We start from the raw sequence: 23,038 nt of genomic DNA on the forward strand, positions 1-23,038 counted from the left end.
ATCGCTCAATTCTGTTCTAGTATAATCAGAAAGTTAGGAATATATCAACTAAACTGGAAAACTCGTGCGACGAAAATCTAAAATGTTCAGTAACTTTATTTCATAAACACTTTTGTTCATAAAACTTAACAGTCTATGTTTTCCTCAAAAAAGATCTTAACATTTCATGCATTGGTTTGTAAGCTTATATATATTGGTTGGTGCAATAATAGGATATCTGTGCCAATATTCAATCTCCTAGCTGAGATTTCAAACGTGCCTATGATGTATGACTAATTCTGAAGAAAGAAGAAAAAAAGCAGATAATGTTTTATGAATTTACGTACGTCATTTAGACTAACTCGTAATATTGTACACTGTAGAAACGAGCGACTCTTCTACTTCCCTTTCACTAATTTCAATCTCAAACTACACGAATAACTTTAATTTCTAACAAAACACACATAATCTATCTATATAAGAGAAATCCTGATTAACTCACTCATTGACCAATGACCAAGCCAAACCGCTTAACTTGAAATTTTAACAAAGTATATGATTCGTAATGTAAAGTACCACTAGGAAAAACAGTTTTGGAAACTCAATAAGGAAATGGGGTAGAGATAGCAATTATTATAGTAAAATGTTCATATCTCCGAATTTCTAAATGGTAGAGACATGAAATTTGGAAAATGGACTTCCCATTTAAAATAATTACACATGTGTTTCAACTTTTTCTGATATTTCCTTTAGAAGGGAAGTAATTGTTACTGTGGGATGACCACATGTCGAAATCTTTTAGAGACATGAAACTTGGTATTTAGATTTTTCATTTAAAATAATTAAAGACATGTTTCAGCGTTTTTCAATATTTCCCCTACAAGGGAAGAAAATAAGAGGGGGGGCTGCAATTTTTAAAATAAGATGCGCACATCTCGACATCCCTTAAGGTTAGAAATGTGAAAATTGGTATTTAGAGTTTTCACTTAAAATAATTAAAGACCAGTTTCAGCGTTTTTACATACTTCATTACAAGAGAAAAAACAACGGTGGGGCTTGTAACTGTTACAGTAAGATGGTCATATTTCGAAATCCCTTATATTAAATTAGAGACATGTTAGGGATATGAAACTTGGAATATAAACTCCTTATTCAAAATAAACGGGAATATGCCACATCAAGGGAGAGTGGAAAGGAGCGACATATGAAATGATCGAAAACGACCGATATTAGTGTAGTCTCCACAGTTTTCGGGGTCGATGAGATGAATAACGACCAGGGTTGGCAAAAACCATGGTTTTTATTGAAACAAAAAACTAGTTTTTTTGGTTTAAACGTTTTTTTTCTGGTTTAAACCAGGTTTTTTTTTTTTTTTTTTGGTTTAAATAATTTGCTCTATGTATTTATATCACATACTGGTATGAACAATAATAAGTTTGTTTCGCCTTGGTGTTATTATGCACCAACCGGGTTATGTTGGAAGGGGTCACATAACGCTTAAAGCGGAATCCAACCGCTTCTCGGCTTACATCCGAAGGAAATTGTCCTTCATTTGGACTCGAAACCGGGACTAATTGGCCATAACTGCGATACGTCTGCCGACTCACTCACGAAGGACTCCTGATAAAAATACGTTGTACTGATCTTTACATACTTGTTAATATAATTTCAAGAGTCATTTCAGAAGGATAAAAAGATGAATAGTTGAACAAGTCAAACCATTATACAGATTTACATATGGATAATTTCAAAATACTGCAGAGTACAGAAGAACTAATTTAGTCCAAGTTAGTTCACTACGACTTTTATTAGTCCGAGTTAAAGAAATACAACGACTTAATTGGCGTATCAGTACGAAAAGTGAATAAAGATACGAATTATTTAAGTCCACTTTGACCCATTTATACATAAATAGATATCAATAAATGCCTCTCGTGCGGTTTGTATGACCCCCCCCCCCCAAGTACGGCATTTCGATGTATTTTATCAATAGTAAACATTATTATAACGAAAAAATATCTAGAATTTTTCTTTGATTGCAACTGCATAATAATAATAATAATAATAATAATAATAAACTATTAAAAAATCACGTAAGAAACATTCATAAACTTATACAAAAAACAAAAGTTGCTTTTGTAGTATAATCCCTTTGAGTAATGAATGGGGAATTTAGGTCTGAATATAATACGAATAATATACGGGAGTGAAACGTGATAACCCACAAAGTGTGTCCATCAAGATTTTAGGAACACACACTTTTACGAACATTTTTCGCTTTTTGGTTTAAACCTTTTTTTTTTTTTTTTTTAACAGCTGGTTTAAATAAGCCAACCCTGATAACGACACTTCCGATAATGTTTAAATTCAAGTTCAGCATCCATTAGTACCATGGAATGGAAGGTTACATAAAAAAAAAAAAAAAAAAAAAAAAAAAAAAAATAAAAAAAAACGACCGATATTAGTATCGAGTCCATAGTTTTCGGGGTCCCTAAGTTGATTGGTGACACTATACTATTTACGTTTAACTTCCATTAGCACCCATATAGTGGTGAACTTGCAAAAATAATCTAAAAAGACCGATATTAATATCGAATACATAATTCTCGATGTCGCTGAGATTAATAATTCAGGGTGTCTAGCAAATTTCTCTCAGCAACTTCCCTACTTTTCCCTTCCCCGACCTATCCTAAGAAAAAGAAATCGTAAAGTTAAGAAAGGTTAAAATGCAATGGAACAATGTGCAAAATCTTAGCAGATCAAAAAGTTTCTCCTTATTCATGTATGCAATGAAGTAATCCACGCAACTACTTCATCTCCTCTCCTATGGTAGCGACTTCTTCTGACAACTGATTTACGATTTTCTGTTTCTTTGCTCCAAGCTCTTTCAGTCTCTGTTGTGTTCTTCTTTTTTCAGCAGCCCTGCGAATTTTTCTGCCATTACTTTTCTGTGGTGTTCTTCGGCTTCCTTGAATCACGCGTATGCATTTCTCATTGATAGTATCATCTGTTTTGGAATAGGCAGGGCCTGTACGCTGCCAACTACAATGACAGCGTCATACACTACACGCTGCGCCACTAAAGAATCCTCTGACAAATTTCCTACTATTATTTCCTTGTATGCGGAAAAAACTTTTTCTATGACTGCATTACTATGGGAAAGAATTAGGCACATCTTTACTATTTTGCAGAAATATACACCATTTGGTGATAAGACATTCACCCAAAAGTCATCAAGTCTCCTTTTCCTGTTTGCATTCTTGTTTTAAATTACTTGGTTGTTATTTTATTTTTGTAAGTCATGTGGTAGGTTTACTAATTCATAGTATCAAGTCCCAAGCGGGTCCATTGGACCCTGACCTTTATTGAGTGCAAACATATTTGTCAAAGTTCAGCTTCGGTTGAAATTGTGCACTGTAGATGGCAGCATTAGCATTTTAATGTTCTCCTAGCTATCATGGTGAAGTTAGAAATAAATAAGAGGGCTGGAAAAAATACATGGCAACATTGTTTTATCCCCGCGCAAGTAATTTTGTTCGTGATGCTGTTAGCAACATATGGAGGGTTTGTGGAGCTATACAACGCGGATGGTGGCGCTAATGTAGCTGCTGTAATAATAGTAGTTTTACGGGTGCTTAATTTGAAAAGTATTTTCAAAGAAAGCTGTGTCGTCAGAGTGAGATTTTTGGGATGTTTTTCAAGGGTAGAACGGGTTTTGGAACCGGACGACACCCGTCTGATTTTAAAAGAAATAAAAGTAAGAATTAATTTTTTTTTGGAGAAAGAGAGAGTGAGGGTAGGTGAGAGGTGAGGAAGAGAAAGAGAAAGGAAGAAATTTGACGTTACAGCACCTGTAGCTTTATTTTTTCAGCTGGGCTTCCTTTTGTTGTTCGTCTGGTGTTTAATATGTCGAAAACCGAATTATAAACTGTTTGGTTTGTTTTCCAAGTTACTCCCGAAGTGCCCGATTGACTGCCGTGCACTCCCCGGACCGACTCCGATGACTGTCTTTTGATAACTTCGCGACTAAAGTCCTCGATGTCCGACTCCAAAGTCTCCAAGCGACTCCAAAGGCTCCGTGTGATTCCCTGTTTTCGGGATGGAGGGAGTATTTAAAGACAAAGATACTCCGGGAGTAGTGGAGTGTCTTGAATGTAGGTTGTCATCAGACCGCTCTAAAGAGGATATTTTTCAAGTTAGAACAGCGTGCATGGATAAAGATCGAAGTGGGTCGTGGAAAAACGCCAGGGAATGTCACTCTCTACTACATGAAAGATGCTGTAATGACGCATTGCAGTATCGGACTGCGATACTTTGGGTTCCAGCGTTTCGTGCAGCACGTGATAGTGAGCAACAGGAACCATTCGGAGGTCGACATAGGGTTGGAAACAGAGTGACTGAATTGATTCAATCTTTGGCGTATGTGGGCAGGAGGTGGACTGGCAGGGAATTGGCTAACAAGGTAGGAACACCTCACTACAGTATTGAATGTGATGCACAATATTCTTGATTACGGCAAATTGCATGCCTGTGGGTACCGCACCACCTTACACGCGTTCAAAATGGCACAGATACGCCCTCGCCTGTGATCATTTGGCACATTACAGACGGGAAGGTCGCGTATTACGGGACAGGATTATCGCAATTAAAGAAATATGGGCGCGCTCTTATGAGCCAGAACTTAAGCGCCAATGCAATGAATGGTGTCACCCATCATCTCCCCAACCCAAGAAGCTGTTTCAGCATGAAAGTAAGTGTAACCTGGGAGAATGTGATGCATTAGTGGCATACTTTGTACGTGGTGTCATATTACGGCATGCAGTCCCTCTGAACTAGACTACTATCGCGTACTACTGCAGGTTCCTGGAACAACTTCTACGTCTTGCACTGCGCAGGAAACGACCTAACTTCATAAGGAATCCACACATTGTTTTGATTGACAATGCTCGTTGTCACAACGCAGTTTCAGTGAGGAACTTGTTTCCACGATGGGGTGGAAGGTTCTACAGCACACTACCTATTCACCGGACATGAGTCCATGTGACCTTCATTTGTTCCCTTAAATGAAAGAACGACTGTGAGTTTGTGAAAAATCCTTGGAAATTTTATATAATTTTAATTTTTGTTGCATAGGAATATATTTCTGGCGTCTACATTTCATTATTATGTATCTTAGTATTTGTTACTTTAGAATAAAAAGATATCTTATTTTTCTTAAAGCAAAAAAAAAAAAAAAAAAAAAAAAAAAAAAAACTATTAAACGTAAGTGTATTTCATTGATGTTCTAGCTAATAAAACATAAGATGGTAGCAGTTTACAGTTTAATTTCTCCTCTTTTCAAAAAGTGTACATTATTGGCTAGAAAAAAGAAAAAAAATCACCATGGGGCCATTGCACCCGGTTGGTATTGAAAGGTATAAAATTTGGTCTGTAGTACCAGGGTTAAAACCACAGTGAACAACGTGAAGACCAGATGAGCCAAATTCAAGAAGCCGCGGAGCATCTGTACCAAGATTGGCACAACGTTCCTCTTTAATTAGCCTTAAAAGTGCCATGTGTACGTTTGACTCATACATTAAATTTACAGAAGCTTAGATGACTCAAGCGACTGCAATACATTCTGCAAACTATGTAGTACGTCTGTAGCTGCACTATAATCCATAAAAACAGAATTCAAATACCATGTTCTGACTCTGTTGTTGCTGTCGTCCCAGAAGTATACTCTCACATCCATTTGAGTACTAAGTTCACGTTGAAAATATAGACACAATCCATACACGATGCTATATGACACTTTGTCCTTTCATCTCGCTAGCAATTGCACTGTCTGGACACATTCTAGTGAAAAGAACAACATCTGTTTTCAGCACTGCGTAAAGAGTTGTGATTCATTACCGCGTTTATACACCACAAAATCTCTGCCTGTGTAACACTATTCTTCAGTTTATATTTGTCTAGGGTCGAAGTATTAGTGGGAGAGCGTGCTTCACTTGAGCATGGAAGAGGAGCAGTGCTGCTGCCAGGTACTTCTACATGTGATGCTGACAAAGAAACAAGTGCATTTTCTTTAGGTTTTGTTGGGAAACAATACGTCTTCTGTCGAGTTGCTGCAAGGTTTTGATGCTTTTTGTTCTTTAAATGACTAGTAATAGCAGTACATCCCATGATGCCAAACGAAAAGGAAATATTACACCACACACATTCTGCAATTAATTTTGTCTTCCTTTCTTTTACCCAGGGAAATTCAATTTTCTACTCTTCTTGAAAATTTCTTAGTTTACGTAGTATGTCGATGCAGAAAATGCCAACTTCTCCGATACACGCATGACGTCTACAATTTCAATTTCAGTTATGACTATTGTTCCCGCTAACTTTGACGCGGTACACAAAATATTTCAAACATTCTAAAATATTCTCCCTCAAGTTTCATGAATTCTCATTCGCTCCCTCTCGCACAGGAGTTGTTTCCTCGCAATTTTATTTGCTACAGTTTGGAAATTTTCCAACCGACAGTTATCCGCCCGATTTTCTACAGTGTATTTTTACTCTTCTTTTTCTTCTAAAAAACTCGAATCCTATGATTATTATATAGACAAATGTTATATTTTACGAATGGAAATTATGTTTAATAAAACAAACTTACCATCCACCTACATCATAGACACAGCTATTTTAAATCAAACGTGTACTACAAACTCAAATGATTGACGAGTTGCGTTCTAAACAAAAGAATGGCGAAATGAGATTTTGTGAATGATCATAGTTAAATTTTCAAATCTAAATGCGGCGACATGAAGTGTTCACCTCAAGCAAATAAGCACAATAATAAAATGTAAATTCAAATTTCCCGACTTTTTTCTTTTACAAATTCCCAATTTCCTGACCATTTTTTTAAAATTTAAGACAAATTTCCGACTTTCCCGACTGCTAGACACCCTGTAATTACACTACGGATAGCGTTAAAGCCCAAGTTCAGCTCCTATTGCCATGGAAAGTGAGAAGGGGTGAAAAATAAAATATGTCAAATGACTGAAATTAGTGTCGAATCCATAGTTTGGGTTCATTACGCTGTTAGATTACAATGACATTTAATTCCAAGTTTAGGCATGAACAGGTATGTCAGCTGGATTGGGAATTTATACCGTCACCGGCGAAGGTGGTGTTCGCACATTTACATACATTTGGATATATGTATATGAATGTACATTCCAGCTTAACTCCAGAACTTTGGATGTATCCTTAAATAAGTTATGCAGAACTCTTAGAAATTCAGCGATTCTCCAGTTCGTTACCTCATCTGCAGCCTTAAATGCTCCAGGCAAAGTAACAAATACACAGCTTCTCTTCTCAAGTATTACAGGATCATTTGGCGTCTTGATATTTGACATGAATATGCAGAAATGTAAAGTTAACATTAGAGCCATACACTAAATATTTTGAAAGGAACTTAAAGATCAGAAGATGTAGAATACCCTGAAAACGTTCATGTCAAATAACGCGTGCCTTTTTACGGTACTCCAGAATTGCACATTTGTCTCTATCAACAACTTAATTAGTTTCTCTCTTAGGCATGGCGATAACCCATAAACTAAAGTGTATGCTATTTTAACACGTTAAAGCTGCATTTTCCTCCTGTCTACGGACATAAGTAATATTTTCACATCTTTAGCAACAGTGCGCATTGATGTATGTCATTACACTGTGAATACAACATAATAATTCTGCTTTTATAATGCTATCTTTTACTAAATATCCCTGTAAACTACTTTGTTCCGACTCCGAGCTCGTACCCACTTGTATCGTAGAATCATTTGAGCATGCAACATCAAGAGATACGGTACAAATAGGATGACTCCAAGTTAGATTCACAAGGGCATAATTATTCGTAATACTGACATGAACATGGCCATCTACATCATATGCTTTTTACCTTTCATATGACTTGCCACCGCTTGCCGTCAGATGTTATTTAGCGAAAAGACAATCCCCGCAAATGTTGCAATGAGCAGAAAATTTGTCACCTGATACTTCACGAATTGTTAATGAAGCATTATCTAACAATCAGGAATATCTGGAATACTTGGAAATTGACATGCCTGTTACTTGTACAGGAACACTGGACACAACGAACACCACAACTAAAAAACCTCTTCATTTTCGATCATGCCTCTTCAACTTGAACAATTACACTAAATCCGCAAAAAGCTGTTACTATGCACTCCGCTCCTGCGCTTCTTGATCGTCTTTCTATACAGAATGATATCGTAAATAAAAACCTGTTACTGACGAGTGCTTTAAATATTTTTCTTCTGTCACGTACCCTGCATCGGTGTACTGCATAAATCAAATAGCAATTGCTACTTCTTTTTCTTTTTGGGACACAGCCAGTTTTTTCGTTTCGCCTATACGTTTAGGCATTGTTACGCGTAAGTTTCTAAGAAATGACAACGCTGAACTGAAACACGTAAGCAACGGAACACGATCGCACGCTTAAAACACGATAATAAAGCATATACACTCATTCTCAGGTTGCTTATATTCATCTGAAATTTCTAGTAGGGGCAATCCACATGAAATCGATCAATTTCCAGGTCAAAGCTTGCCGACAAAATTTATTTATTTTCTTAATTTTTTATCTAACAGTGTGTCTACTAAAATTTCAAAACAGAATTTTGTGACTTTTTCGTGACCTCTTCTTTACCAAATCATAAAATTTCCTAATATTTTCGATGCAAATTAGGCCGCATTTTCATCCATGCGATAGAAACGTACTTTGCTTGCGATTTGGTAGCGTCTAAAGCCGACGATAGACATTTTTGGTATTGAACTTTGAACAAAATTTTTCAATCTGTACTTACATTTGTAGTTAAAAAAAATCGTGACCCAAAAGCTAAATTTCGTGACTTTCATGACCGTTTTGATTTCGTGACCGATAGACACCCTGTTTAAGATTGTACCACATTCAGGGAGTTGAAAACGGGTATTCATTTATTTTTTTAGCCGCGCAGCTTTGTTTGTATCTGCCATTTTGTATAGGCGCGTGTGCGTATTTTGCACTTTTCAGAGGGTTCCGTTAAACGCTGTAACTTTTAGGTTTTTAAAGATCATGAGTTCAAACCAAAATCATATGAAAGATAATGGAATAGACAACATTATATGTTCTGTGCACATTGAAACGGACTTTAGAACATCGAAAAAATAAAAAGATGAACATTGAAGTTGGAAACCTAAAAATGGGCATTTTGGAATGTACAGTTTGAAACGAAATAAATAAGACTCACCTTCAATTTTCTGTCTACATACAGACTAGATAATATACAAAGTCTCAAACAAGTTTCAGATCTGAGAACCATATACTTGATTGTTTGGAAATTTTTAAACATTGCGAATTTTCGAAAATCGAGTATTTTCACCATTAAATATCTTAGGAAGGACAGAAGTGAAAGATTCCAAATTTGCACAAAATAGACGATAGTTGTGCAGTAACAAGTGGCTAAAATTGCATCACTATGACTTGAGTAGTTTCTGTGCAATGATGTGAAATTTGCGATTTTAACAGTTGAACAAATATACAGGTTTTGTGTTGAGTATCTCAGGCATATAATTTATCTATGTTTCGTCAGAAGAAGCGCAGTCAAACAGCAAGAAATTCGAGATTTGCTGTTTGTAAAAGAATTATAAATACCAGATCATATCTCTGACGCCAACACAAAACAGATGTTATGAATACTCACAATCAGATGAATTTACTGATTGCAGTAGTTAAGTACTTCCAGAACATAGCATGTTGTCATTTGCACCTAATGATACCGCAGCCTGTATTTACGCCAAGAAATGATGAATTGGGGTAACAGAAGACATCAGTCAGGAAAATAACGATCTTTTTGTTCACTTTTTCCATCCCCATGGCCCAAGAACCTCTTTTAAATTATCTATGAATGACAAACTGTGGGTGCCAATCACTAAGGTTCTCCGGGAACTCACAGAGTTCACAACTCCTATAGGTCGTACTTTCAATATCAGTGCCTAACTCTGTACACAAATTAGTCAACTGTTTACCTCACTGGTGTCTTAACAAGAGAGCTATAGGCAGAAACGAAATAACAGACACGTTTCGTTTTTTGTACAAGATATGATTCATAAATTATGCACACTTTACCCATTTAGCATTACTGTCGTGTTATTTTCACTTTTGCTACAAAACTTCATATCCACGCCTCATGGGGTTTCATCATATTAAGTCACAGTAAATAAAAAAACTTATAACTCAGAAACTACTTAAGTCGTAGTGATGCAATTTTACCCACTTGTTACTGCACAACTATCGTATATTTTGTGTAAATTTGAGATTTTCCACTTGTGTCCTTCCTAAGACATTTGATGGTGAAAATACACGATTTTCAAAAATTCGCAATGTTTAAAAATTTCCAAACAATCAAGTATATAATTCTCAGATCTGAAACTTGTTTAGGACGATGTCTATTATCTAGTCTCTACATAGACAAAAAATTGAAGGCGAGTCTCATTTATTTCGTTTCAAAATGTACATTCCAAAATTTCCATTTCTAGGTTTCCAATCTTTTATTATTATTATTATTATTATTAACGTTCTGAAGTACGTTTCAATGTACACAGAACATATAATTCTGTCCATTCCATTATATTTTACATGGTTTTGGTTTAAATTCATTATCTTTAAAATTTAAAAACTTATACCGTTTAACGAAATCTTCTGAAAAGTTCAAAATACCCTTAGGCCCCTATACAAAATGGCCGCTAAACCTGCGCGGCTAAAAAATAAATGAATACCCGTTTTCAACTCCCTAAATGTGGTACAAATTTAGGTTTAAAAAATAATAAAAAGCTAGTAATAAAGTCTTTATTACTTTGTATTAACTATTAGGTTCTCACATTTGGCCCCCAGCGCAGAGCGTTTTTGAACTTCCTGCGACGACTTACGAAAATTTCAAAAACTTTCTGCAAGTATTTCAGTACCAGTGTAGTAAAAATATTACGCCAATATTACGTAACAAAATTTTCAAACGCATAGAAACAAAAAAGTTTTTACAATTCTATTTTTCTGAACTTTTTTCTTTTACTTACAGGTTTTTTATTCATGGAGAAATATACAGGGAACTTATGGGATTGCATAATAACTGAATAGGTTACCAATCACGAAATCCCCACACAATTTATCCCCACCAAGTGAACTTTGTGGAGGACAAACACCGTGTGCGTGGGTTTCCTCGGGGTTCTCCCGTTTCCTCCCACTTTCTTCATTCCACCATTTCATTCACTACTTATCATCACCGTCTCCTTTAGCCTAACCGGCATAATCGTGGGACGTAAAACTCAAAGACTTCATTTTTTTCGAAAAGAATTACAGGTACTTACGTTTCTTTTTTCTTTCTTTTTTTTAGTCTTAAAAAGTGACGATTCATTTAAGTCTCCTTGAATCCTTCTTTCAACTTTGAATGTCACCTGTTTAGACATTAAATCGATCTCCAGACATAGGCTTGAAATGGCTGTGGTATTATTCATTACCATATTTTTGACAAGGCAATTTTTTTTAAAAAATTCTGTTTCCCTTCTAACCAGCACATGGTCCATTTATCTGGATGTAAGCCAACACGTATCAGTTGTGGCAATATCTTTGAACAAAAAATCACTAGGCTGCAGAACGGTTAGTCATAAGACCCGCAGCTTTTCACAAATCGTCCTGAGGTAGTCATTTTCTAAGTATCACAATCACGTTATAACCACAACAACAGCGCTACCAAGCAATGCAAAGCATTCCGCCATCGGACAGTTGCCTACTATTGTGTCGACTCGGCTGCAAGCACTGTAGCATTAGCGACTATATGTATCGCTTACACTTCCCTTTCACGCCTTTCAAGTTTATCGGTATACTATCACATCACATGTTGAATTGTTCTGAATCGTGTTTTATTTACGGAGAAGAAAATCTTTCTGTAGCCGTAATTTTTATTTACGAAGTACGCAATCTTTCTGAGGCAGTAATTTTCGTCTAAAGGTTAGTCAATCTTTCTGCAACTCGCATCTTCTTTCTGCGACATTGTTGCACCGTCTCCTATTGTTTTGCTTTGGGGTATTTGGCTATTTACAAAATTCTACTTTCCAGCAACGAATATTATCGCGAAAGTAAATTTCCACGTCAGAAAGTGAGTAGAGAAAGTTTATTCCCGAGGAAATAAAATCGAGTCTCGCAACATTATTTTCACAAATGAGAGAAGTCAATCATTGGGAATTCGTAGTTTCACAATTTCCTTAGAAGCTTACGGTTATTGACAGACGACAATGAACTGCTTAACATTTATACTTTACATTAAAGCATTAGTTTAATGTCCCACAAAAAGATTGTAATTACTGAGCTACTGATATAAGAACAAAAGGAATGTTAATACGAGAAAAACAGAACAGCCCCGAAAAAATCCGCCCACTCTGTGTTTATTTACCATATCCGGCCTCCATGGTTTGAACGTAGGAACTTTTTCTCCAGAAGTGAACCCTCTACATACTACGCTACCGAATTTAAGTTAGTATCAATCTGCACAATATTTCAAACCCGCAATCTGAAATATGATCGATCGCTTGAATCAGTTTTATTAATTCATTATAACACGAGATAATGAACGTCAGTATGAAGGAATCTGTTCCCTTCCCTAGTTTCAATACCTAAGGATTTTGGTGAAAAATACGGTAAAGTATAAAACAGCAACATAGGAACATGATGGAGGCCCTATTTACGATTTTCTCATACCGGTAAAGGTATGAAATTGTCAACATTGAAACATGATTTGCATATGAAAGTTCGTTACTTCCACAATTCATTGAAAACAAATCAGTAGTTTGTGATAATTTGAATCTGAATTTCTGATTGTCATTTTCTCTTGTCTTCCATTTCACTGGGAACTGCTAAATAACGAAAACTAGTCTTTGTTACGTATTTTTGGGAAAAGTATTGCTACATCATTTTTAAAATAAGTATAAACAACATTTAAAAAAAATTATGGGACAAATAATCATAATTAAATCATTACAAATGTATAATTATTGACGGAAAATAATCAAATACGTACCCATAACAATAAATATTACATTATAAGTACGAAGTAGAAAGTACACTTTGGTATCTAGACGTATCCGATATTTAAAGATCATGAGTCCAATGAAATTAGACCAACTATCCACTGCGTATTGATCTGATGCATACACTGATGTGCAACTTTTATTAGCTATTTTCATAAACTCATATGCACTTCCGAAATAAACTCTTTGCATATTATAATGAAACCACGAATAACCGTATTCCGAAATCCTTTCATCTGCATGATTAGCTATGGCAGGAAACTCCGATAAAAGCGAAACAAGTAGGAATCAAAAAAGAAGGAAAAAAAGGCTGAAATTATGCGTGTCAAAAATGAATTTCCCATTGAATCTCCGATCCAATTGCATTTTGTGGTTGATTCACCATTATGATATTCTACTGCACAAGCGAAAGCAAAAGATAATATGCATAGTTACAGAACATAAGTTTGTTACACATCGTTAGTGGAAAACACAGATACAGTTCTAAGTTTCAAGTTGTCAAAAAAAAAAAAACTCAACAACATCGAAAATAGTACTAGAATTTTCATTTCAAATCATCTTAAAATTTCATTCTATTCTTGGTAAATCGAAATTCCCTGACCCTTAGCAGAATTCCTTGCTTATTTCTGGTCTTCTCAAATCCCCCACACTTTTCCCGGTTTTCCAGGTTTGTCGCCACCCTGAGAATATTTATAATTTCCGGTTATTTTTACATTTTTTACGTTCTTATTACAAAATGAGTGGAACTACCAAATTTGTGGCACGTGATGAAGCGCAAGATTTTCACTGGACTAATGAGCAAGCCACTGTTAATCTATGTATAGTTGGTGACGACGCAAAGGGAAAGCAAGGGCCGAGCACCCCATGGTGACTATGTCTGCCCTATTACTGTAATGTAAGTCAAAAAATATAAAACTATCCTTTTTCGATACACAAAAGAATGGCTGCTCTCTCAATATTTTCTTTAATTCTTTTCTGCTCCACCCCTAGAAAATTAAAGCTGACGTCGTCATTGTTTGTAGTCTGCTGTGTCGCGACAAAACGCTGTAACTCGAGTTACATTGTTTTGTCACTATAAGCATTTTTGAATTTCCCGTACCGATATTTATGTCCACCAGGCCCAGCATTGAGCCGAGTCAAATACTTTTGAAAATATACCCAAGAGAATTTCGATGTAAGTAGGAAATTAGCCGGTCTGTAGCGACTTTACGGCTCTTTTTCTCAAAACTGCTAAAGTTACAGCGATTTGTCGCGACAGGGCAGTAGTGTAGTATAAAGGGAAAACAAAAACAGATCGTATCTGTTATGTTGTAACTTTGGAGTGTCTCGAACACAACACTACGGGTGTGTACTGCTTCCCGCAGAAAAGTTTTGTGTTCCTGAGAAACCAGGATAGACTGAAAAGGATACTACTATTCTAATAGATCAAGTGCTCGGTGCAAAAATAAAAATAAACTTTTAAAACTTATGTTTACATAAAGCTGATTTTGGCATAGAAATTGAGTGGCATTTTGCTGTACCAGATCATGACACGAGGCCTTGGAATGGGATTGGCACCTTGAGGAAGTATGCAGCATTCATATAATAATACAGTTCTTCATCCCGGCAGGTTTTGAGTCGGCAGCGGCAAATTTTATTGGAGTGCAGTATACATTTGTCAATCAAGAAGAATTCACGGAGCAGCAACACTTTTTCAAAAGCGGTTCAACAAACTACAAACAATTCTTGGGACAGAATTTCCTGCAGCTTCAAATGTGCCCAAATTCTTTGTCAAGTTATTTTCGTATTGCCAAGAGTTCACTGAAACAGACAGACACCAAATTCAACGACAAGATGCCAATGGTAGAAACAAGTAAACATTTAACTGAGATCTGTAACAAGTGGTGGCTGGTGTATTGGGGAAGATGAAGTGAAAGTAACGTTTCTCTATTCAGCAGGTCCATCTACACCATTCTGTATATCCTTGAAACCTAGATGTTCTCTGGCCTCGTGCAGTGGATGTACTATATGTAAGGTGAACTCTTGTGACCCCACCAGGCCGACTATACATCTTGCCTGACAAAGATGTAGTCACAACCGGAAAAGCGTTTCAAGCTCACTCCATACAAAGATGCAACATGTAATCAGCATTCAGAGACGACTTGAAATTCCAAATAAAAATAAACTTCAAAATTTTGATTTTTTCGAAAACATTTTTTTAAAAATTCTATATAATGTTATACACCATCTGAAAACTTTCTTCATAAGCTTTAAAATGACACATTGTAATTAAAAGTCCTAGGTCCTTCAAGTCAGATGCAAATGCCAATCAGACAAATGTCACTCGTAATTTTCGGTAAATTTGGAGCCTCGGTTTACAAATGAACTTGAGGTTTTCGTTAGTTCCACACACTGATGATAGTGGTCAGAAAATAACATACCGTTGCAACCTGTAAGGGATGATCTGAAATTATGGGTTGATTTGATATGGAATCTCTTTGCACAAGAAATGACCGTTATACCAATGAGCTACCGTCTCATAGATTGTGTCTAAATACACATTAATACACGGGCGTCTCTGGCGGCGGGGACGAGGGGGATGCGTCCCTTCCAATATTTTGAAATACGAAATATTCAATATTTTATTCTAATTTTAATTTAATGGTAAATGTTTCGCAGAAGGAGTCCAGAAGTACGTAAAATATGCAAAATTTACAGGAGAAATGGAAGATTCAAGTACTTAGACCTAACATAACCTAACCAAATCTAACCTAACCTAAACTAGCCTAATAATAATAGAAATAAGAGAAATCCTCTCATTTTTTCGAAAATTATGCTGGATCCCTTCACTAACATAATCTAACATAAACTAATCAAACTTAACCTAAACTAACTTAAGCCAACCTAATGTGAACTGAATCTCCCGAAATCGTAACAATTTTTAGAAAGAATAGCTGGACCCTTTCTGCTAACATTGCCCAATTACTAACGACAAAATAACATATAAATAATAATATTTGGAATATAATATTCAGGCTGTAAAATGATTATAACAGAGTTCTTGATATACCTAAGGGGATTCGTGAGGGTAAGCAGAAAGATAACAAATGGAATCCAAGATAATAATTAGGTTGGGGTAGGTAGTAATATTTAAATTACTTTCTTTGATGTACCCCCAAATTTTACATGCGATGCCAGTGCATTAATATACACTTCCACATTTATAATTTATTGTATAGGCATGACATAGTGGGTTAACTTTAAGATACACGCTTCAGCTATGCATCGGTAAGTACGATCATTTTAAAAGGGTAGGCTATAGTAGAGTAGGGTCGAGTTAGCTTAGGGTTAGGGAAGTTTGGACCCATTGTGTTAAAACTAATGGAGTGTAATCTCTTGTCTCCGTGTAAAGATATCAATTGGAGGGGGCATTGTAAAGTGTACCCGGTGCTTAACAAGTTCAGTTGAGTTGATTGTGAGTTTAACGTCCCGTTCAGCAGCGAGGCTATATGAGACGTGGGCCTACTGATTAACATGGAATCCCACGCCCAAGGCGCGTATGCTAACCGCAAGACAAAATTCAGTATTCTGCATTTAAAAAATGGAATCTTTGAGTTTAACCTTTCATGTTTCTTACCCTTTAGGCTGAATGAGATGATACTCTGCATGGAAACACATGTTTATAAGGAAAAAAGAATGGCACTGATTAAGAATAGTTCGTCGCAGAAGTGGTAATTTTATGATTAAAATGAGTAAGTACGCATGAAAAAGGATTGTGTAAGATATTAAATTCCACTAGCGGAGGAATTTTTCATAATGTAAGAAACCATTATCTCATATTTCCAAGTGTAATGCTACACGCGTAAACCGTCACAAGAGCACTATAGTTAAAATAAACGTGTGTGTATCAAAGACTACTGTGTAACATACTGATTTCAAAGGGCGCAATATTTCTGCACGATATGGGAAAAGTATGATTAATTCAAAGTGTTCAAACATTATAACTGCTCCAACATGTGATCGTATGAGATATCACGTGTATCCTTGCACTATCTTTCTTTTTCTGCATACCCTTCGTCGGTGATGCGTGGACGCACCTCCCCAACCCCCCGTGGGCTCATCAGCTGCGTTCCTATCCAGACTTGGTTAGATAGCACTCTTGCTTGTAGTAGCTGGCACAAGTTAGTTTGTGTTGCTCGCACAATCGATTTTATAGCATACGTCCGAACGCAAATTTTTATATCCGTAAGTGCGTTTGCACACGGCAACGATAATATCGGAGTAACCACCGATAATGTCGGCGGTGAAATCGACTTCAATGTATTCAAATCGTAGCTTGCACACGCCACCGATATTATCGGCCGATCCTCCGACACGCAGATGCTGTCGGCCAAGCCCCCGATACTGTCGGCGGTACCGCCGACACCGATTTTGTCGGGGGCAATGTTTTCTTATGATTGGATGCACACGCCACCGATAATGTCGGCCGGTCAGCGGGTTAGATGAAGAGAGTGAGTGACAAGGCGCTGTGTATTTTTGTTTCGTTTCTTGTCTTTGGAATTTTGTTGTTTCCATTTTTTTATTACAATTGTATATTATTATTTTGTCCTATAAACAACTTCGGAACAGCTTATTATTTTTTTTACTGTCTCTGTTTTGGAATAGCTAATTCCTTTTATTAAATAAATATAAAATGTGGGAAGTCTGAAGAGTACTGGTTTTCCTCTAAATAGCTATTAACAAATAGAATATAGGAAATTTAGATAACCAATTTCTTGATTATTTTCCACTCCTTTTTTATTTTTGTTCTTTCTCTCTCTCTCACACACACTCTTTGATGGTATATTTTTTAATCCATTAATGCTTTTAAATATTAATACATTCTGGAAATTAATTAAGCGTAATTTTCAAAGTTTGATACACTGTGAACATAAACATATGGGAAAAAAAATACTGATTATTATTACTTTATTTTCATCAGAATTGTGTGCAAATCGCTTTCCCGGTTTCACTCAATAAGTAATGATTGAATAGAATATTTGTTGACAAGTCAAAGTAGAATTATTATTATTTTGAAACGAAACCAGCACAATCAAACACTCTTTCCAAAGCTCCAAGGACAAGTTACTCATTTGACATTTTCTCAGCAATAGGGATGTGACTTCATGCTTCACTTGTTGCAGATTTTTTCTCTCATTTCCAAAACTATCCCAAATCCCCCTTTTTAAAAATAATTTGTGACATGGCAATTGAAAACAAAGACCAAAGCCATGTATCCAAGTTTTCCCTCTCCCCTTTGTACCCTCGACCCCTGATAGAGTTCTGCAGTTTAGCTACAGTGACTGAATGAAAAGATTGCGTATTATTGCATTCGTATCATTCTAGTTTTGCTTAGATTTTTAGAGAGGAATTTTTCCATTCGATATTTTTACCCTTATTGAACTTGTGGAATGTAGACCTTGCATATGCAACTCTTTCAAGGACAGAATTGAAAAGCAAAAAGCATGGCGAAAAGTTTATGCAAGCCTTGCCCAGGATTTTGAGTTCATGGACAAAGAGAAACGAGAGATATGTATGCAAAGCGCAAATCTGTCTTCAACATTGAAGGGGGGGGGGATCGTTCCCATATTATATATATATATATAGCGATGTTCAAACTATTTCTGTAGTCGAGAAACAATGCTGTGGAGGATCAGGGGAGCAGAGTTGTCTTCAACATTGGGAGGCGGACAGATTTGAGGCTGATTCTGAGTGGACATTAATTTCATCTCACTTTCCTTTCTGGCGATCGGACACAATCAAATTTCTCTCCCAAAAAACACATTTCAAATCGGATTATTGTGTGGGGGGGACAATCTCCCCAGTTCCAAGATTGGAGGGGACATGTCCCCTTCATCCCCCGGGATTTGCGCCAGTGTATGTATGGAGCAATGTAAAACAGAATTACTAATTCGAAACTTATCATTTAATCTACTATGACATTAATGTTAATTGCATGGAAAACAAAATAAAATACATACAATATGTAACGGTGTTCCAACAAAAACTAAAACTAATATAGTTTGCAACGTACAGCAGTATCAATTCTCATCGAAACGAAAATAATATGTTTACAGCATCTATTTAAAACGGCACTGTTAAATCTAAACATGTTTAGGCATAGGGTTGTTTTTTCTAAGTTTTGTACCGTCCTCCACACCTCTTCAAAACAATTTTTGTAGTCCTTGTTTTAAAAAATAATTTTCCCAATTATCATTTTTTAAAATTTGTTTTCATATATGGAGAAGATTTTTTGTGTGTGTCGCTTACTTCGCTCACCACCAGCAACGATATTGTCGGGGCTTCCACCGATATTGTCGGCGACGTGTGCAAAGTACGCCGACACCGACACCGATATTATCGGGGCTTCCACCGATATTATCGTTGCCGTGTGCAAACGCACTAAGGGGAGGCTCTCGTAAAGTGAATCTGCATCCATGAATGCAATTCCTAACAACTTTCATGACACTGCGAGTGAATTTCATACGGTAATAGAATAATTGCATATAATAGGATACAAGGTACTAGAATAGGACATTATGATTTTCAGTGCACATCACTTTGCACCTATCTGGGCATGCGCCAGGGTAATAATTGTCCAGGCCGCTTTAGAAGTTCATTTAAAGCAAGAAAGTGAAAAAAATGACTTTCTTAATTTGACGGACTATTCTTAATCTACACCCAAATTTCTGCAGACGTTTTGTCATAACTTTTGCTTCCGCATATACCTACCACCGCCGACACACCTGCTCCCTTTGCACACACTCTGTCTTACCACGCGAGCCCACCAGTTTTGCACTAATCTGAATAGGTTATATTCATGCTTTTTGGTGGCCAATTAGCAGAGTTTGCTGTCTTTTACACTAACTTTACGGCAAATGTCCGGACTCTGTATTTATACGGAAATCGTGGAAGAATTGTAACTTTTCAAAAATTACTTCTATTGCTCCCTTAAACTGTATCAATGTTAAGTATGCTATTGTTGTGTCGCCCAACGCTAACGTTTGGGCAATCAGTGAAAGAATTATAATTTTTCAATAATTATTTCGTGCGTCGTGCCTCAACTTGACCTGCCCGTTTTAACTGACATAATTTATACGTAAAACTCAGATACCAACAGAGAACTAAGTATACATATTTTTATCTGTATCAAAGATTATGTTCTGTAGGCACACATAGATAGATACCTTTGCTCGTTTGAAAGGCACTCCTACAGCTGGAAACTAGCGGCCATATTGGATGTGCGGCAGTGATGCCAACCTGAAACATTATAAAATCCCATCTCAAGAAGTAGAAATTCTCATTTTGCTCTTGAATTTACGACGTTATCCTATTGTGTTTTTCAGATGTAAAGCATCACGGGCAGTAGCCAATGCTGTGCGATATTCCGCGCGGTGTTGCCGGATTTCGGACTCCCCTTTCCCTTCTCGCTCTTCCTCTAGTTGAGATTATTACACATACATTGGCAACATTATTCACAATGTAAATATACTATTCCAGCAAACTCAAAGATTTTGGCTGTGTATCCTAGAAGTATATAGTATAGCAACTGAATAACCTACCTATTAACTTATTCCAGTGGAATTGCTAAACGTTCGTCTTCAACACTACTTTCACTATCGTCTATGTCAATTAATATTTCGCCATTGTCTGAATCTGACTCTTGTAAATTTTTTATTATGAGTTCCAAAAATTGTAAACACAAAAACTAATTCTTCGAGCTTCACTTCGTAGCACTTTTTTTTTTTTTAAAAGAAAATTCCGCACTAGTACTCGGTTTCCTTAAAGACATTGTCAACTATAATTTTGGAGAACAAATGAACTACCACGAAAGAAAGCAACCTAGACACGGATGAATTCTGTTTATGCTAGAAGAAGAGAAGTTGCGTTCCTACACACACAATCAGCTCCTTTGCTTCCATGTAATAACATACTCTTATACTTGATGTAGGTCTCACAACAACAATCCATCTGATTCGTAAGCAACACGATATGGTCGAGTTTGTTTTGGGTTACAATAATTTATGACACCACTCAGACGCCTGGTGCTTTTGCGTCCCTGCTAGAGGAGTAAAGAAGGAGTACGTAATTGGCCACACATACGTAAGGTATTGAAACGAAGAAAAAAAAAAATCATACTGCGTTTCTTCTGTCGAATAAGGAAGAATCTTGCATGAAGGTAATTTCAAAACAATATTACGAATGTCCCATACCTTCTGTTCTTCCACATGAGCTCCCGCCGGGAATCGAATATATATATATCTATATATATATATATATATATATATATATATATATATATATATATATATATATATATATATATGAATCAAATTGCAGAGGCTTGTTATTTAATTCGATCGCTTACTATTCTCAAGGGTGTAGAAACGGGGGAAAAGCGGGCCTTGACTTTCCAAACTATTTCCAGCCCCGAAATGAGGTTCATCTAGTATATGTTTAGTAAACTTATTTAATCATCATCATCATCATAGGTATTCTGCCTTTATTGGCAGGTCACTTGCCGCAGCTGAGAAGCTTCATGCTCCACGGTCCTCCGCTAACCTTTTCGTCTTCGCGTATGATCTTTCTGTTTTAATATCATCCGTTAATTGTAGTCTCCTTCGCCCCCTCCCTCTCTTTCCCGACATCATACCCTCTAGGACGTCCCTCATGATGCAATCTCTTCTTAGGCAATGTCCCAACCAGTTTCTCTTCCTCTTCCTAATAATATCTAAAAGTGTTCTTTTCTCACCCACCATTTCTAACACTCTCTCATTCGTTTTCCGCTCGACCCAACTAACTCTTTCCATTCTTCTCCACACCCACATTTCGAAGGCTTCCAGTCGATTTTCGTCACCCTTACGCAATGTCCACGTCAGGGGCGTCATTTCAGACTTCGCTTGGGGGGGGGCAAGAGCACCACCGACATAAGACTTTCAAGTTTTGTACTAGTATATTAGTAAGCAATCTATTAACGTATATGTATTCCTCAAACTCTTGGGGGGGCAATTGCCCCCTCCTGCCCCCCTAAATGACGCCCCTGGTCCACGTTTCCGCCCCATACAGCACAACACTCCACACGAAGCATTTTATGAGTCTTTTTCTCAACTCTTTGTTCAAGGTCCCACAAAACAGACTTTTCTTTCTTTTAAAGGCTTCTTTCGCCATTCCTATCCTTGCTTTTATTTCACGTTCGCATTTCATTTCATTACTAAGAACACTACCCAGGTATCGAAAACTATTCACTTGTTCTATTTTCTCCCCTCCTACTTTTATATTATCTTATTTAATAATTAATGCAAATTAGGAACGTTTATAATAAAATAATATTTTTAAAAAAAGAAAAAAGAAGAAAGAAAACATCATCAATACAGTTTCTGTACCTAATTACAAGGACGCTGATTTCTCTGTAAATTGGGGGGGGGGGTGCATTCAGATGCAGAAAGCATATATGATGATTTTAAGACAAATTGCATTCAAATTATGCCTAATATTGCACATTTACAAATAAAATGAGGGGCCCTGGCTCCCTCAGTCCCCCCAGGATCTCTCACTACTATATTATTGCATAATAATATCTGAGTTGATATTTTTTCGAGTTTTTTCCTTTTAGTATTTTAACCTACATAAACACAAAGTCGGATAAACAGACTGCTAGAAACAGCATTTGTTTTCTTATGAATAGCTTATTGATTTATCTCTTACAATCCGCTTTTCAACTTCAGTACTGTTAAGATCCGTCTTTTGTTAAGGTAGCATCGAGGAAACATAATATGTGTATAGTATACATGGTGAGTTAAAATGCTTTCATATTCTGAAAGAGGTCATTTGTTCTGTTTTTAATGTGTGAAAAGCTTTCCTCCCCCTGAAAGTAATGTTCCCCTAGAACAACCTGTTGGTTACACCCCTGATTATCCTTTAATAAAAGTTG

General features: G+C 36.5%; 1 protein-coding gene across 2 annotated transcripts in view; it reads right to left on the reverse strand.

The window, feature by feature from the left end:
• Positions 1 to 20,416, reverse strand: part of LOC145680682 (sedoheptulokinase-like) — a 43,741-nt gene extending 23,325 nt beyond the window's left edge. Inside the window, exon 1 of one of the 2 annotated variants that reach the window (XM_081751572.1) lies at positions 20,295 to 20,416. The gene's annotated coding sequence lies outside the window, so the exon portion shown is untranslated. Of the gene's footprint in view, positions 1 to 19,839; positions 20,266 to 20,294 lie in introns of those variants that run through there. The other variant, XM_081751573.1, reaches the window with a different exon arrangement.
• Positions 20,417 to 23,038: the final 2,622 nt, after the last annotated feature.

Source organism: Thermobia domestica, chromosome 3, assembly GCF_964235325.1.
Source record: "Thermobia domestica chromosome 3, izTheDome1.hap1.1, whole genome shotgun sequence".
Classification (NCBI taxonomy): domain Eukaryota; kingdom Metazoa; phylum Arthropoda; class Insecta; order Zygentoma; family Lepismatidae; genus Thermobia; species Thermobia domestica.